The 15,367-nt window shown below is 34.4% G+C and overlaps 2 long non-coding RNA genes across 2 annotated transcripts; one reads left to right on the forward strand and one right to left on the reverse strand.

The window, feature by feature from the left end:
- Positions 1–4,903: 4,903 nt before the first annotated feature.
- LOC149393541 (uncharacterized) lies at positions 4,904–5,760 on the forward strand. Its single transcript, XR_016299742.1, has 3 exons — positions 4,904–4,922; positions 5,438–5,587; positions 5,676–5,760. It is a non-coding gene; the product is annotated as an uncharacterized LOC149393541 (long non-coding RNA).
- Positions 5,761–6,487: 727 nt separating this feature from the next.
- On the reverse strand, positions 6,488–8,224 carry LOC149393542 (uncharacterized). Its single transcript, XR_016299865.1, has 3 exons — positions 7,873–8,224; positions 7,368–7,505; positions 6,488–6,713 (listed from the first exon to the last, which is right to left on the reverse strand). It is a non-coding gene; the product is annotated as an uncharacterized LOC149393542 (long non-coding RNA).
- Positions 8,225–15,367: the final 7,143 nt, after the last annotated feature.

The raw sequence follows: 15,367 nt of genomic DNA on the forward strand, positions 1-15,367 counted from the left end.
CTATTTAAGGATAAAAACTTCACAGATGTTGTGTTGTGACTAATTTAAAAAAAAAAACACAATATCATGTACAATTTCTCCTTCTTTGAAATGGGTTTCGGATAGACATAATAGTACTTGAGAATATATATTTACTAAAATCAACCAAAACTATAGAGAAATTTCATTTTCTAGACCCAAAAGTTATGAAAATATCTCAATTAGACCCGCTAGTTAAAAAATATCCAAGTTTGGACTTTTGTACCAATTTTGGACGAAAATACCCTTAATTCAAAATAAACCCTCTCTCCATCTCTTTCATTCTCACTCTCACTTTCTCTCCACACCAAAGAACACCAAATCCGATGAGTTCCAACGCCCACCACACCAAATCCGACCGAAACCACCATAAATCCGACCTCCACCAAAAATATCCTTGATTTGAATGAGATTTAGAGGTCAATTTTTTATTTTTTATTTTTTAAATATGGGAATTTCCGATGAAGATCATCGGAATCCATCGGATTCGGTCGGATCCGACCGAATCCGATGGATTCCGATGGTCTTCATCGGAAATTTCCGATGGATTCGGACGGGATCCGATGGATTCCGACATGTTTGAATTTTTTTTTTAATAATTTAAGATAAATGGAAAGAGTTTTTTTTTAAAATTTTTTATTTATGAACAAAATATACTAATAAAATATGCTAATAATTAGTTGTTTTTTCTAATTAATGATTAGTTTTTTTTAATTATGAACAACATAATTAGTTGTTTTTTTTCTAATTAATGATTAGTTGTTTTTTTTTTATTATGAACAACATTACTAATAATTATTTGTTTTTGTAATTAGTTTTTTTTAATTATGAACAACATACTAATAATTAGTTTTTTTTTTAATTATGAACAACATAATTAGTTGTTTTTTTTCTAATTAATGATTAGTTGTTTTTTTTATTATGAACAACATACTAATAAGTAGAGAATGAATTTTGTTTAGTAGTGTTATATGGGCTTTAAATAAAAAATAAATAAAAAAACTCTTTCTATTTATCTTAAGTTATTAAAAAAAAAAAATTCAAACATGTCGGAACGTGTCGGAATCCATCGAAACTTGTCGGAACGTGTCGGAATCCATCGGAACGTGTCGGAATCCATCGGAACCCGTCGGAATCCATCGGAACGTGTCAGAATCCGACCGAATCCGATGGATTCCGATGATCTTCATCGGAAATTCCCATATTTAAAAAAAAAAAAAAAAAAATTGACCTCCAAATCTCATTCAAATCAAGGGTATTTTCGGTGGAGGTCGGATTTATGGTGGTTTCGGTCGGATTTGGTGTGGTGGGCGTTGGAACTCATCGGATTTGGTGTTCTTTGGTGTGGAGAGAAAGTGAGAGTGAGAATGAAAGAGATGGAGAGAGGGTTTATTTTGAATTAAGGGTATTTTCGTCCAAAATTTGTATAAAAGTCCAATTTTAGATATTTTTTAACTAGCGGGTCTAATTGAGATATTTCCATAACTTTTGGGTCTAGAAAATGAAATTTATCAAACTCTAAGGGAGATTTTGTTTTTTATGTGTAAAAAATATCATCCATACAATATTTTCAAATTTTAAATTCATATCTCTCACACACACTCTCTATCTCTCTTCCCTAGCCTCTAATTTTCGATTTCATCAATAGTTCAAGGATAATTTTTTTTTTAACGGAAATTTTCATACTGACTTCGACTATACAAAGATCCCGGACGTAGACTGGTACCTCATTAAAAGGAATAGATGCCATGGAAAAGAAAAGGATTAATTTCATTTTTGCCCCCTGAATTTATTGACGAACCACAGACCTTATCCCGCCTTTTGTTTTGTAACAACCGGCTACCATCAACTTTATTAACTTTTTCAAAACGCATCCTTCCGTTAAAGTTTCTAACAGAATTTGACAAGTGTCGTTGTATAAAATGAGTTTAAACATAAATTTACCAATATACCCTTACATTTTGTATTTTTAACGGTTAATTTTTTTTAATATAACCCGCACGAGGACTTGACTTTCGTTGGAGAGCCCGCAGGAGGAAGTAGAGCTTCGCCGGGGGTTCTTCGCGGGTGTTCGACGGTGTTCAACAAGGAGAAGAGACCCGCTGAGAAAGGAGCAACGGAGAGAGAGGGACGAAGAAGAGGAGACCGGCGAGGAGTTGATGACTCGCGCTCTCCGTGGATGCGCGCGCCGTGGCCGAGAGAAAATCGCCGCGAGCCGCCGTGGCCGGCCGACCGGGAAAGGAACGCCGGGAAAGGAAGGAGAGAGTGCCAAGGAGTCTGAATTCGCAGAAAACTTGGGTAAGAAAATCAAACCCGAAAATGGATTTTGAGGTTAAGGTTCGTTCATATAATTGGGGGTTTTCTTATTCCGAGCGTAGACCTTCAAATTGATGATGGATTTGAGGTTAAAACCTTGATACAAGTATTGGGTAACGTTTATTGAACATTGTTTTGCTTGGATATGTGTTTAATTTCGGATTCTTGTTGAGATGGCGTTGAAACCGAAATTTGAATCTGGTATTGGGTTTAGATGTTCTTGTTATGGTTGATTGATTACGTGGACTGGGATTTCCTTGTTAGGGTTCGAAATCTGGCTCGCATGATTCGAGGGATTCGACCGCCGTGATGCAGCGGCGGAGTTAAAGAAGGGATGGCCCAAAGACTGAAGAAGCGTTCGTCATATTTCACGTCAAGGCAAGGAAAACATCACGTTTTCTTCTTAATCTGAATTTCATGAATCAGATTGAGGTTAGATTGAGGTTTTATTGAAATCCCATAGTTGTTGAGCTACGTCTCGTGTTCGTTTGATTATGTGACTCTGTTTGATGAGTAGGTTTTATTGAACACGAACAATGTGTATTTATTTAGGAAATTAATTTAATAGTAGTAGTACATTATCTTGTAAATTGTAATTAAAATATCATAGATAGAAATATGTTATTTTTTATTTTATTTTTCAATATATATATATATATATATATATATATATATATATATATAGGATCAAAATTCTGAATCATAAATAAAATCATCACAGTCCCAAAAAAAAACATAAATAAAGAAATGAATAAAAAAAATCATCCATCGTGATTCATGTTGGCCGGCTTACTCTTTTAAATAGATGGACTAATTAGTGTATTTACATGATGGAACGAATATTGTGTTTTTTTTATTTAGACTAAAATAAATTCAGTTATGCAAAGCCATTTTAATATAAATACGAAAAGATTAAACAAAAAAAGTGTGGGTAGTTGAAGAAACAATCTGCTAGTGAAAGATTAAACATTTTAATATAATATTGACTTTTCTTATCCTCCCGAATTCCAAGCATATCTAATTATCAATTAATAAAAGCTGCTTAATGATAAATGTCATTTTTTTACGATTTTACCCTTAAATCTGTTAAATATTTGACGGAAGGATGAGTTTTGAAAAAGTTAATAAAGTTGATGGTAGCCGGTTGTTACAAAACAAAAGGCGGGATAAGGTTTGTGGTTCGTCAATAAATTCAGGGGGCAAAAGTGAAATTATTCCAAAAGAAAATGAGAAGTTGAAGATGGAAATAGCAAACAAATGAGACCAAGGGTCTATTTTATCATGAAGCCAAGCCTGTCAAAAACTCCCTTAACCTCCTTAAATAGATATCTTCTGGAAATCCTAGATCGAGCAAGAAACACTGTCTAGAAATAGACAAGAGCTCGAATCCAACACCAACCGCCAATGCACAAGGCACTCAACACCTGCCAAGAGACTACGTCGTACATGTATCTCCAACTAGACATCCTATATTATTGTTTCCAAAAATTCATAAACCCAAATATATAGCTCATATTGGTACTCCAAAAAAAAACACATATCGGTGCACTAAACAACTAAAAGCACTCAACAACTAATTGCACTCAGAACGAAACTTAAAACAACCTAAAAAGCACTAATGGAAATTAAACAGCACAAATAAAAACAAGCAGAAAATGGTAGATCTACACTCTCTCACTACTACATATTGTAGATTTAAAGACATGAAATTTAAGACATATTTCAAATCGCGCGACTTAAAAAGTCCAAATTATCAAATCGCATTGCAAGTCGTTTCTAAAACGACTCTAATAAACTTTTTCAGTCACTAGAATAACAACTTAAAAAATGTCTACATTAATATTTTAGGACAATAAAAAAAAGAGTTCAAATATTTATATATTTTAAAGACGTTTAAAGATCGACTCTAAAGGATATATTGAGTATTTTTGGTAAACGACTTTATATCATCTACATAGATTTAATTTATTTACTTTTAAGTCATTTTATAAATGTCTCAAATATGTCTATATTGAGATAAGTATTTTTATAAAATATTTTGACACGTATTCTTTGATTTAATTTTTTATTATAAAAAGCCCACTTTAATATTAGTGTAAGAGAAAATCCACGTCTATTAATAAGTTTTAAAAAGGCTTTCAAATCGTTTTATAAAACAGATTTTTTTTAAATAAAAAAAATTAAAAAACAATGTTGTTAGGGTTATGTTAATCTTTAATAACCGCCCCCAAAGTTCTACCACACATCTCTATCTATTCTTTCATTCTACGCAGTAACAAATTTCATTTCTTCTCTGCCTCTTCCTTGCGATTTCACAAAGGAAAAAACACTTCGCTGCCAAAAAAATTTGAAGACCCCCACCATTTCCCAAACAACCCCACCACCGGGTTGCTCCTCGCCACCGCCTCTCAGGGTTGTCTCTATCACTTTCTCTTTCTTCCCCTCTCAGACTCGCACTATTTTTTTTTTCATTCCACTCTAGCCGGGCCCAACTCCGTCCTTGCTTTACCCCGTCGTCGCCGATTCAAACGGTCGATTTTTTGTGTAGAAGGTTTATGGCTCGAGGGATGTTTTCTTGAAAATAAATGGTAAGAACAACATGAATACCTTTTTTTTTTTCTTTTTTTTTTTTTTTCAAGTTTTGATACTTCTCTTGTACATGAATTTTTGTGTTCATTTGATTTTGAGTTTTTACTTCATAGCTCAATTCGAATTTACATCGATTTGAATCTAGAATTAAGGGCTAGACTTAGAATTTTGTTCAACTTAATTTTTCATTTGATAAATATTCGATTCGTACTTTCAAATTGACAATTCAATTTGAAATCCAAATTCACAATGGGGTCGGCAAAAGATAACGAACGGTTTAGATTGTTGTATAGATTTGGGAGTAATGGGTCCACTGGGAGTCGGAAAGTCGACCATCATGATTCATGAACCGCCTCTACGTTTTTGACACTTTTTCACCAGATCTGACTCTGTCATCCCTTCTCGGCTCTAAATATAACCAACCTTATGTTCTTGATTTTAAATGCTTACTAATTTTTTAATTTCTATTTTTTTATTACCAAGATTGTGATTAAAAGCTTGATTGTAATTACAGAAATCGACATTTTCAGGAGCGTCGCGACTCAACAAGACAACATGAGAGATATGGCCACGCATTTGAGCACTGGAATAGAACCTCGATCGAGTTTCTTCTGACTGTCTCATTCTCATGACACTCATAACTTGCTTGTTCAAATGTGAAATGGTAAATAACCTTTGATTGTTTGGAGTCGTAGCCTGTGTTGAGCCACTTAATCTTATCTGTGTCTTTTATCCTAATCCCATTATTTCAGAGGACTTTGTTGATGATAATACCAATATAAGGGGGATTAAGGGGCTGATGATACACTGACGTAGTTCTAGAAATCTACAAGATGCAATGGTATTACATTTTTGGCGTTAGAGATTCAACCCGAGCGTGGAGGGGAATGGGGACGATGACCAGGATTAGGGTCTACATAAAATCTATGTTGTAGTTTATTTGATTTCTTAACTTCGTATGTAAATTATTGTACTTTGCCTATAACCTTATCGATAATTTTTTTAAATGTATTCCAAATTATTAGGTTGTGTTTGGTAGTTAACTCAAAAAGTTTTTGTTTTCTATTTTCTAATTTTTGTAGTTCTACTGAAAAATTATTTTGCAGTTGTTTTCAAAAAGCTGTTTGGTACAGTTATTTATTTGTCTTTTTTTTTTAAATTGAATGTTGTATAATATTTCCATATTAATTTATCTAAACTAATTAAATATAAATCAGAAAATAGAAAAGAGGAACCGTTACAAAATAAGAGTAGCCACCTATTAAACAATAAACGTCTTCATAAGTGGAGTCCACATCAGCATTTTGCTGCCCAGGTGGATCAATTTTAAGTCGTTTTTTAAGATATAAAGTCATTTTTCTTTTAGAAATGAAGATATTTTTCAAACGTCTTCGTAGACCTCTCCACGTCAACATTTTTATGCTAAAGTGGAACCTTTTCTAAGTCTTTTTATTAGGGATTTGTAGTAATTTTTTATAGATATTTGGAGACAATATTTTATTGTCTAAAAAAATATGGACTTTTTAAGTCACTCACTTGGAGGTCGTTTTCTGTCACGCCCCGGGAAAAGATGAGGCGTGATTATTGAATATAAAAATGAAACACTAATAAACTTTACATAACTAACCCACGGTGCATACTCAGTTATTTACTTTACAAGTCCAAAGATAAAGAAAGAAAGCGAAGAATAAAACCAACCTTCGACACTTGATAGACTATCCAGCGAAAACCTTCCAACTCTCGACCACACTTAACTCCGAGGTCTTCCTAACCCTTCTCCTTCTCACATCCTGATTATAAGAAAAATTTGAGGGAAATAGGGGTGAGCCTAAGCTCAGTAGGTGTTATAATATTTGGCTCGCTTTTTAAAAAATATATTTTCAAGAATAATAATTCTCATATATCATTTTCAAAAAAAACAATAATACTTTCATATAATAGTACTATCCTTGTCCCGTGCAGATCTTCATACACGTACAAGTATAACCATCGTCACGTGTTGATATCCAACCACGTACGAGTCTAGCTTGCAGAAAAGTAAACGTGCATTGAATGATGAAATATGCAAATGCAAAATGAGATTTTTATGCTGGTGGCCTGCCACCGCCTGCCCATATAACTCGTGGCAGTCCTCTGATCAGAATGGTGCACTCTCCACACCCTTTTATATATACGCATGCATTCTCCGCTTCGTATATATAAGGATCCGGCTATCCCAGGCCAATAAAGAAAAATATTATATTTATATTTTTCAAATAAGGGATATATGTATAATACTGAAAATATTCTCAACTTCATGATCAGATATCCTGAGATGAAGTTCCGCCACATTTTCTAAGAACGGTCTAGGTTTCGTGGCACGTTCACAACCATTTTCATTTCGAAAATAATATATACTTGAGGCCAAACCATAAAATCAGGAGAGAAGGGTTATAATAGCCTACCTCGAGATTAAACGTCTATGTCGCTCGTCCACGAGACGTTCGCTCGTCCTGTGAACCCAAACGTTCACTAAAACCGAGAATCCAGACGTTCACTTACTCCGTGAACCCTCTAAATGACTTTCAGTCTTGACTTGAGTCCTATCACAGTAAATCAAATCGATCCTGAATCAGAATCCTATGAGTAATCCACAAATCCGAAAATAATCCATCACAAATATAAATTCTAGCACAATCTCAGTCCAGAATCATTAAATCTAGCTCAACAATCAAAAACCCCCAAATTCCCATATGAACAAATCCTAACTCGTTTGAAATTCGGCCAAAAATCCAAGAAATAAATCCAATGACAATTTCAATTCATGAATCCGAGTTCTAAACATCACAAATCCACTCAATCAACTATAATAACACTCAATCTCGTGAAAATCCCTTTAGAAATCGAAAATCCCAAATTGTCATGTGTAACCCTAGATCTCAAATCAATTCAGGCAAGTATTCTTCCCACCTTGTTGCTGTGAAATCTGACGTCTACAAGGAGCTCCCGCTCTTTCCCGGCGTGTCTTTCTCGGACGGCGGCTGGTGTGAGCTCGCGGCGGTGGATTTCTCTCGGTCGGGGCGCGCGCTGGAGCTCGGGTTCTGGAGCTGGTGGCCGAGCGCGTCCTCTCCTTCTCTCTTATTCTCAGTAGCGCTCCCTCGCTCTCTTCTCCTCTCTCTCGCTCGATCTCTCTTTCCCTCCCTCTCGGTTCTCTCCTTCTTCTTCTTCTCTTTTCTTTTCTCTTCTTTTCCTTTCTTGCGTTTTACCTTTCTCTGGTTTCTTTGGCCGAGTGACACCAATCACTTGAAGAAGATTCCACACACTAATGACGTGGCAAGCTCAAACTTATCCTTTTAATTACAAACCAACTCTTTTCCTTGTTTTCTTTCAAATGGGTCCCTTAAAAATTGTTACAACCACGTCCTTTCATATAATTATTTAATTAAATCCATAACCAAACGGATTATAATTATATGTTTCGAACCGATAATTTTCTCATTCGTTCTCGATTAATTAAAATATATTTAAGGTTTCTCGGAATTAATTCTCGTCCTTTAGAATTTATTTTCTTAAATTAAATTCCGGAATATCTCCTCGGAAAATAATTTATTATACGAAACGAACTCGATAAATCCTTTATTTTATTCCGAGATTTCTCCTTACCTTAATATATTTCAAATCCAAAAATACTGGAAATACTTCATAGAAAATTAATCACATAATTTTCTCGTCCTTTGGTTAAACTTAATTTACAACATTAAGTTTACAATTTCGAGTCGCTACAGTTCTCCCCTCCTTAGAGAAATTTCGTCCCGAAATTTAAGATCTAAGTGGGTACATGGAATAAGTACGGATATTTTTCCATCATATCGCTTTCCAGTTCCCAAGTCGCTTCCTCGCTTCGATGGTGTGTCCACAAAACCTTTACCAACGGAATCTCACGGTCACGAAGACTCTTCATCTTTCTATCGACAATCTGGGTTGGAACTTCATCGTAAGTGACATCCTCTTGGATCGGTACATCTTTGAGTTGAACGATAGCTGTAGAATCGTTCGCTAATCCAAAAAGGCATTACCAGGAACTTAAAATGACCATAAGAGTCCTGAAAGCCGTCTTGGGAATATCTTCTTCACGAACCTTTAGCTGATGACACCCAGATCTCAGATCTATCTTGAAAAAGAATCGAGATCCACCCAATTGATCAAACAACTCGTCAACCCTTGGCAATGTACCGAGGATAAGATCAATACAGAATTCTATCTCCCGATCAGGCGGCACACTAGTTAACTCTTCTGGAAAACGTTGGGAAATTCATCCACAACAGAAATAACTAATCATGTATCAGCGTCTTTTACGTTGGCTTCAGATGCCGAAAGAAGTGCATATCATGAAAAGTTTCTTCGTCCTCCAACGTAGGACTTCATGAGATTCTGCATCCCCTTGGCCTTCCTAATAAGGAACTATCTCCCTAGATTCCATACGTAGCGTAACTCTTTGCCAATGGAGATCTAACTGAACTCTATACATTGACAATCAATCTATGTCAGAACATTACCTTTCACGTACATAGGTTTTCCTTGTATTCAACCAACATTTCTAGGCCATATCCTAGAAGACTTTCGATATCCAGCTCATCCTTGTTCATACGTTTGGCTATCTTTAAACAAAAGCCTCAAAGCCATCCTCAAACCTTATGCACTTCATATGCTTCGTTTCGATACTGAGAGTGCATAACGCACCATATCGTAGCCTTGTCCCTTATTGAGACGCTATCATCTTCCTTTATCGAGGTCCACCAACTTTCATCCAGAAAGCATTGTACGTAGAACAATCCCTCTATTTGTTCCTACGTCACGAGCATCGTACGTTTTCGTGTGCAGTCCTTACGTTAAACTAGCACGAGCTTCGTGCTTAGCTACCATGAACTCTACGCAATACTCTAGCGGAGTTCTGACTATATCCAACTGCATTGCGATATTCTGAACCCAAAAACCTGCAACTTGCAGAACCATATATCCTTAAATACGTGAATGTAGAAGTCCTAAAACTTTCAAAGACATCGACTTCTAGACGTACACGCGCTTCATCCTAAACACGTGTTGTCACCTCCTGAAAAATGATTCATTACTCGGCCATACTCAATAGGCTCAAGTGAACAAAAAGATCCTTGTAACAAAGGAACATTCGAAGGACTCGCATCCGACGACCTTCTAAAACGACTATCGATGGACTATAAATGTAAAGTAAACCGAGTATGCATTCCCTAGAGACTCCTAACCTAGAGCTCTGTTACCACCCTCTCACGCCCCGGGAAAAAGCGGGGTGCGATTATAGAATATAAAATAAACTAATATACTTTACAAAACTAACCCACGGTGCATACTCAGTTGATTACTTTACAAGTCCAAAGATAAAAGAATGAAAACGAAAAATAAAACCAACCTTCGACACTTGATAGACTATCCAGCGAAAACCTTCCAACTCTCGACCACACTTAACTCCGAGGTCTTCCTAACCCTTCTCCTTCTCACATCCTGATTATAAGAAAAAATTGAGGGAAATAGGGGTGAGCCTAAGCTCAGTAGGTGTTATAATATTTGGCTCGCTTTTTAAAAAATATATTTTCAAGAATAATAATTCTCATATATCATTTTAAAAAAAAAACAATAATACTTTCATATAATAGTACTATCCTTGTCCCGTGCAGATCTTCATACACGTACAAGTATAACCATCGTCACGTGTTGATATCCAACCACGTACGAGTCTAGCTTGCAGAAAAGTAAACGTGCATTGAATGATGAAATATGCAAATGCAAAATGCGATTTTTATGCTGGTGGCCTGCCACCGCCTGCCCATATAACTCGTGGCAGTCCTCTGATCAGAATGGTGCACTCTCCACACCCTTTTATATATACGCATGCATTCTCCGCTTCGTATATATAAGGATCCGGCTATCCCAGGCCAATAAAGAAAAATATTATATTTATATTTTTCAAATAAGGGATATATGTATAATACTGAAAATATTCTCAACTTCATGATCAGATATCCTGAGATGAAGTTCCGCCACATTTTCTAAGAACGGTCTAGGTTTCGTGGCACGTTCACAACCATTTTCATTTCGAAAATAATATATACTTGAGGCCAAACCATAAAATCAGGAGAGAAGGGTTATAATAACCTACCTCGAGATTAAACGTCTATGTCGCTCGTCCACGAGACGTTCGCTCGTCCTGTGAACCCAAATGTTCACTAAAACCGAGAATCCAGACGTTCACTTACTCCGTGAACCCTCTAAACGACTTTCAGTCTTGACTTGAGTCCTATCACAGTAAATCAAATCGATCCTGAATCAGAATCCTATGAGTAATCCACAAATCCGAAAATAATCCATCACAAATATAAATTCTAGCACAATCTCAGTCCAGAATCATCAAATCTAGCTCAACAATCAAAAACCCCCAAATTCCCATATGAACAAACCCTAACTCGTTTGAAATTCGGCCAAAAATCCAAGAAATAAATCCAATGACAATTTCAATTCATGAATCCGAGTTCTAAACATCACAAATCCACTCAATCAACTATAATAACACTCAATCTCGTGAAAATCCCTTTAGAAATCGAAAATCCCAAATTGTCATGTGTAACCCTAGATCTCAAATCAATTCAGGCAAGTATTCTTCCCACCTTGTTGCTGTGAAATCTGACGTCTACAAGGAGCTCCCGCTCTTTCCCGGCGTGTCTTTCTCGGACGGCGGCTGGTGTGAGCTCGCGGCGGTGGATTTCTCTCGGTCGGGGCGCGCGCTGGAGCTCGGGTTCTGGAGCTGGTGGCCGAGCGCGTCCTCTCCTTCTCTCTTATTCTCAGTAGCGCTCCCTCGCTCTCTTCTCCTCTCTCTCGCTCGATCTCTCTTTCCCTCCCTCTCGGTTCTCTCCTTCTTCTTCTTCTCTTTTCTTTTCTCTTCTTTTCCTTTCTTGCGTTTTACCTTTCTCTGGTTTCTTTGGCCGAGTGACACCAATCACTTGAAGAAGATTCCACACACTAATGACGTGGCAAGCTCAAACTTATCCTTTTAATTACAAACCAACTCTTTTCCTTGTTTTCTTTCAAATGGGTCCCTTAAAAATTGTTACAACCACGTCCTTTCATATAATTATTTAATTAAATCCATAACCAAACGGATTATAACTATATGTTTCGAACCGAGAATTTTCTCATTCGTTCTCGATTAATTAAAATATATTTAAGGTTTCTCGGAATTAATTCTCGTCCTTTAGAATTTATTTTCTTAAATTAAATTCCGGAATATCTCATCGGAAAATAATTTATTATACGAAACGAACTCGATAAATCCTTTATTTTATTCCGAGATTTCTCCTTACCTTAATATATTTCAAATTCAAAAATACTGGAAATACTTCATAGAAAATTAATCACATAATTTTCTCGTCCTTTGGTTAAACTTAATTTACAACATTAAGTTTACAATTTCGAGTCGCTACATTTTCTGGTACGACTCGGATTGTTTTTTAAGTCATGATTTTGATGTCTTAAAACGCAATGTTTGTAGTAGTGTCTATGGATCAGTTTTTAAGATAAATTATGTTATGTAGTTGTTATTTATCGAATCGTTTTGTATGTTCTTGAAAGTCTAGGGTAATTTTTTCTTGAGGAAATGGCAGGAAAATATTTAATGTTTATTAGAAATTATACTTATAAACTTAATCTTTATTTTGTTGCGGCAAAAATATCTAATGTTACACTTTAGTTGCGCCGTAGGTAATTCCGCCTTTAAAATTAATGGATGTATACAAAAAAATAAGTTATATTTTTTTATTAAGAAATAATTTAGCAATTTGGAAATATATACAAAAATAAATTGATAATTTGGTTAAACATACAAACATAGATTTAATAACAATGTAAAAATAAATAAATAAATTACAAAAATAAAATGTATGGAAAATATCTTTAGTAATTTAATAAAGACATAAAATAAAATAAAAATAAACTAAAATCCATAATAATGATATAAAATAAAACAAAAGAATTTGATATGCATTCTTATATTAGCATATTTATTAATTCAATGTTTATAATTATTAATGAGATTTGTAACTAATTAGATCACTTTAAACATGTGATTTTGGATCTAGCCTATGTTTGACAATTTTTAGGGATATAGCAAAATGTCTTATGTGGCAATAATTAAGGTCTGATTTGCCCTTATTTATTAACAAATTGGTCACTTTCTCCCTCCAATTTTTTTTCAAATAATATTTTTTGCATCAAAATTTCAAAAATTCGTATCTTTCTCATACGAACTCGAAAATGAGTGATTTCAGATCCTACAAATTCGTGGCATCGAGATCTTCAAAAATAGACCCATTGTGTTTGATGAAAAATTATATTTATGTCGATAATTTCAAAAAATTTCAGTTATTTCCATATTTAAGGTAGTAACATGATTTTTCTACATCTATGGTATTAAACATGATTTTTCATCAAACACAATGGGTCTATTTTTAAAGATCTCGGCGTCACGAATATGTAGGATTTCGAATCACTCAATTTCGAGTTCATATGAGATAGATATGGTTTTTTGAAATTTTTATGTAAAAAAAGTGTATGAAAAAAGTACGAGAGAAAAAATTACGAATTTGTTAATAAGTAAAGACAAATCAGACCTTAATTATTGCCACATAAACTTGTTGGCTATTTTTCATCAAACACAATTGGTCTATTTTTAAGATCTCGACGCCACGAATTTGTAAGATCTGAAATCACTCAATTTCGAGTTCGTATGAGAAAGATACGAATTTTTAAAATTTTGATGCAAAAAAAAATTATTTGAAAAAAAATAGGAGAGAGAAAGTGACGAATTCGGTAATAAATATGGGCAAATCAGACCTTAATTATTGTCACATAAGTCATTTGCCTATATCGCTAAAAATTATGAAACATAGGTTAGATCCAAAATAAGTGGTCTAATTAGTTACAAATCTCAAATTAAAAACAAAATGTCAACCATCTAAGGTCATACTTTTCTTCACACCACGACAATCGTATTTAGCACTGAATCACATTTTTATTTCCACCCCAAATTAAGGAAACTCGGAATCTTATTATAACAGTTACCTTTTGGAATTACGTATCAATTACTGGGATTGCTCTTCATCAATATTAATCTACAAGTTCGCGTTGATAAGTGCCATATTTTTTCACGCAGCAAAATCATATTACACGAAAAATGAGAGAGAGAGAGAGAGCGAGAGAGAGAGAGAGAGAGAGAGAGAGAGAGAGTTTTAGACGATTTTATTTTCTTAAGCCTGTTAAAATTTCTATAAAATATTATCCATTTTATTCTACGAATTGAACACTTTGTAATATCCAAGATATTATTAGGCTCAAGTATACTCTAAACATCAAGGTATACTACTATCTCAATGATCTTAACTTCTATGCAATGTGTGCTTATGAAGAAAAAAAAAGTATCATGCTCCCAAGTTTTATGCAATGATCTCAATTTTTTTTTTTTTTATTTTATTTTATTTTATTTTGGCATCAACTGTGCATGATAGCTGTACCATGCAGTGATTTTTCTTATATTGGTTGCATTGGTATCGGAGCCTACGCCAACTAATTCGTCATTTTGCGTTGTTAATGTATCATATTGCAAAAAGCCAGATTTAAATCGTATTTACAATCAATTTAAGATGCCGCCCTGCAAAGTATTCGTGTTTTATTTTATTATAATACTGACAATATTTTTATTATTTATTACGCATATTTATATATAACAAACAAAACTTGCTAATGTAGAGGACAAAAATAATTTAAAAAAAAATGTAGAGGAAAACGATGATAAGCTAAAAATTATGTACAAAAGGTGTCAATTTGCTGTTTATCTTCCATAATATATGCATAGTCGATATAATTTTCGTTATGTTTATCCTCTGCATTTTGCATTGTATCTCTAATTTACGGGAACGTTAAATTTATAATAAAATAATTCATATTTCTAGCTTTGCAATCGCTAATTAATGATGAAAGATTTCTGGGGAAGCATTCAGCAGACCGATAAACAGCACGGATTTTAGACCATTCTCTCTCTCTCTCTCCAACAAATTGAAGAGTTTGTGATATTAAGGCTATCTCGATTATCTGAAACTTTATACAATGTCTGCTTATGAAGAAAAAAAAATTCAGTGATTCAACTTACAAACTGCACAAATTTTTTTTAATCGACTAGTGTTTTGTTTCAATGGTTCAAGTTACCTCAATATGTGTGTTTTGTTTCCCTTCGTTGATCAAACGCATATTATCTTATAAAAAAAATTATGAAAATGATACAAGTTAGTACAAGTGATATTATTTTAACTCTTGGGGAAATTAGTTTTTTTTTTTTTTTTTTCAGTCCATTACTGATCAAGAAGATTTCATATAGAACGAAGGAAGG

This window comes from Urtica dioica, chromosome 6 (genome assembly GCF_054948205.1).
Source record: "Urtica dioica subsp. dioica isolate 48M chromosome 6, U.dioica_male_clone48M_v1_H2, whole genome shotgun sequence".
Lineage (NCBI taxonomy): Eukaryota > Viridiplantae > Streptophyta > Magnoliopsida > Rosales > Urticaceae > Urtica > Urtica dioica.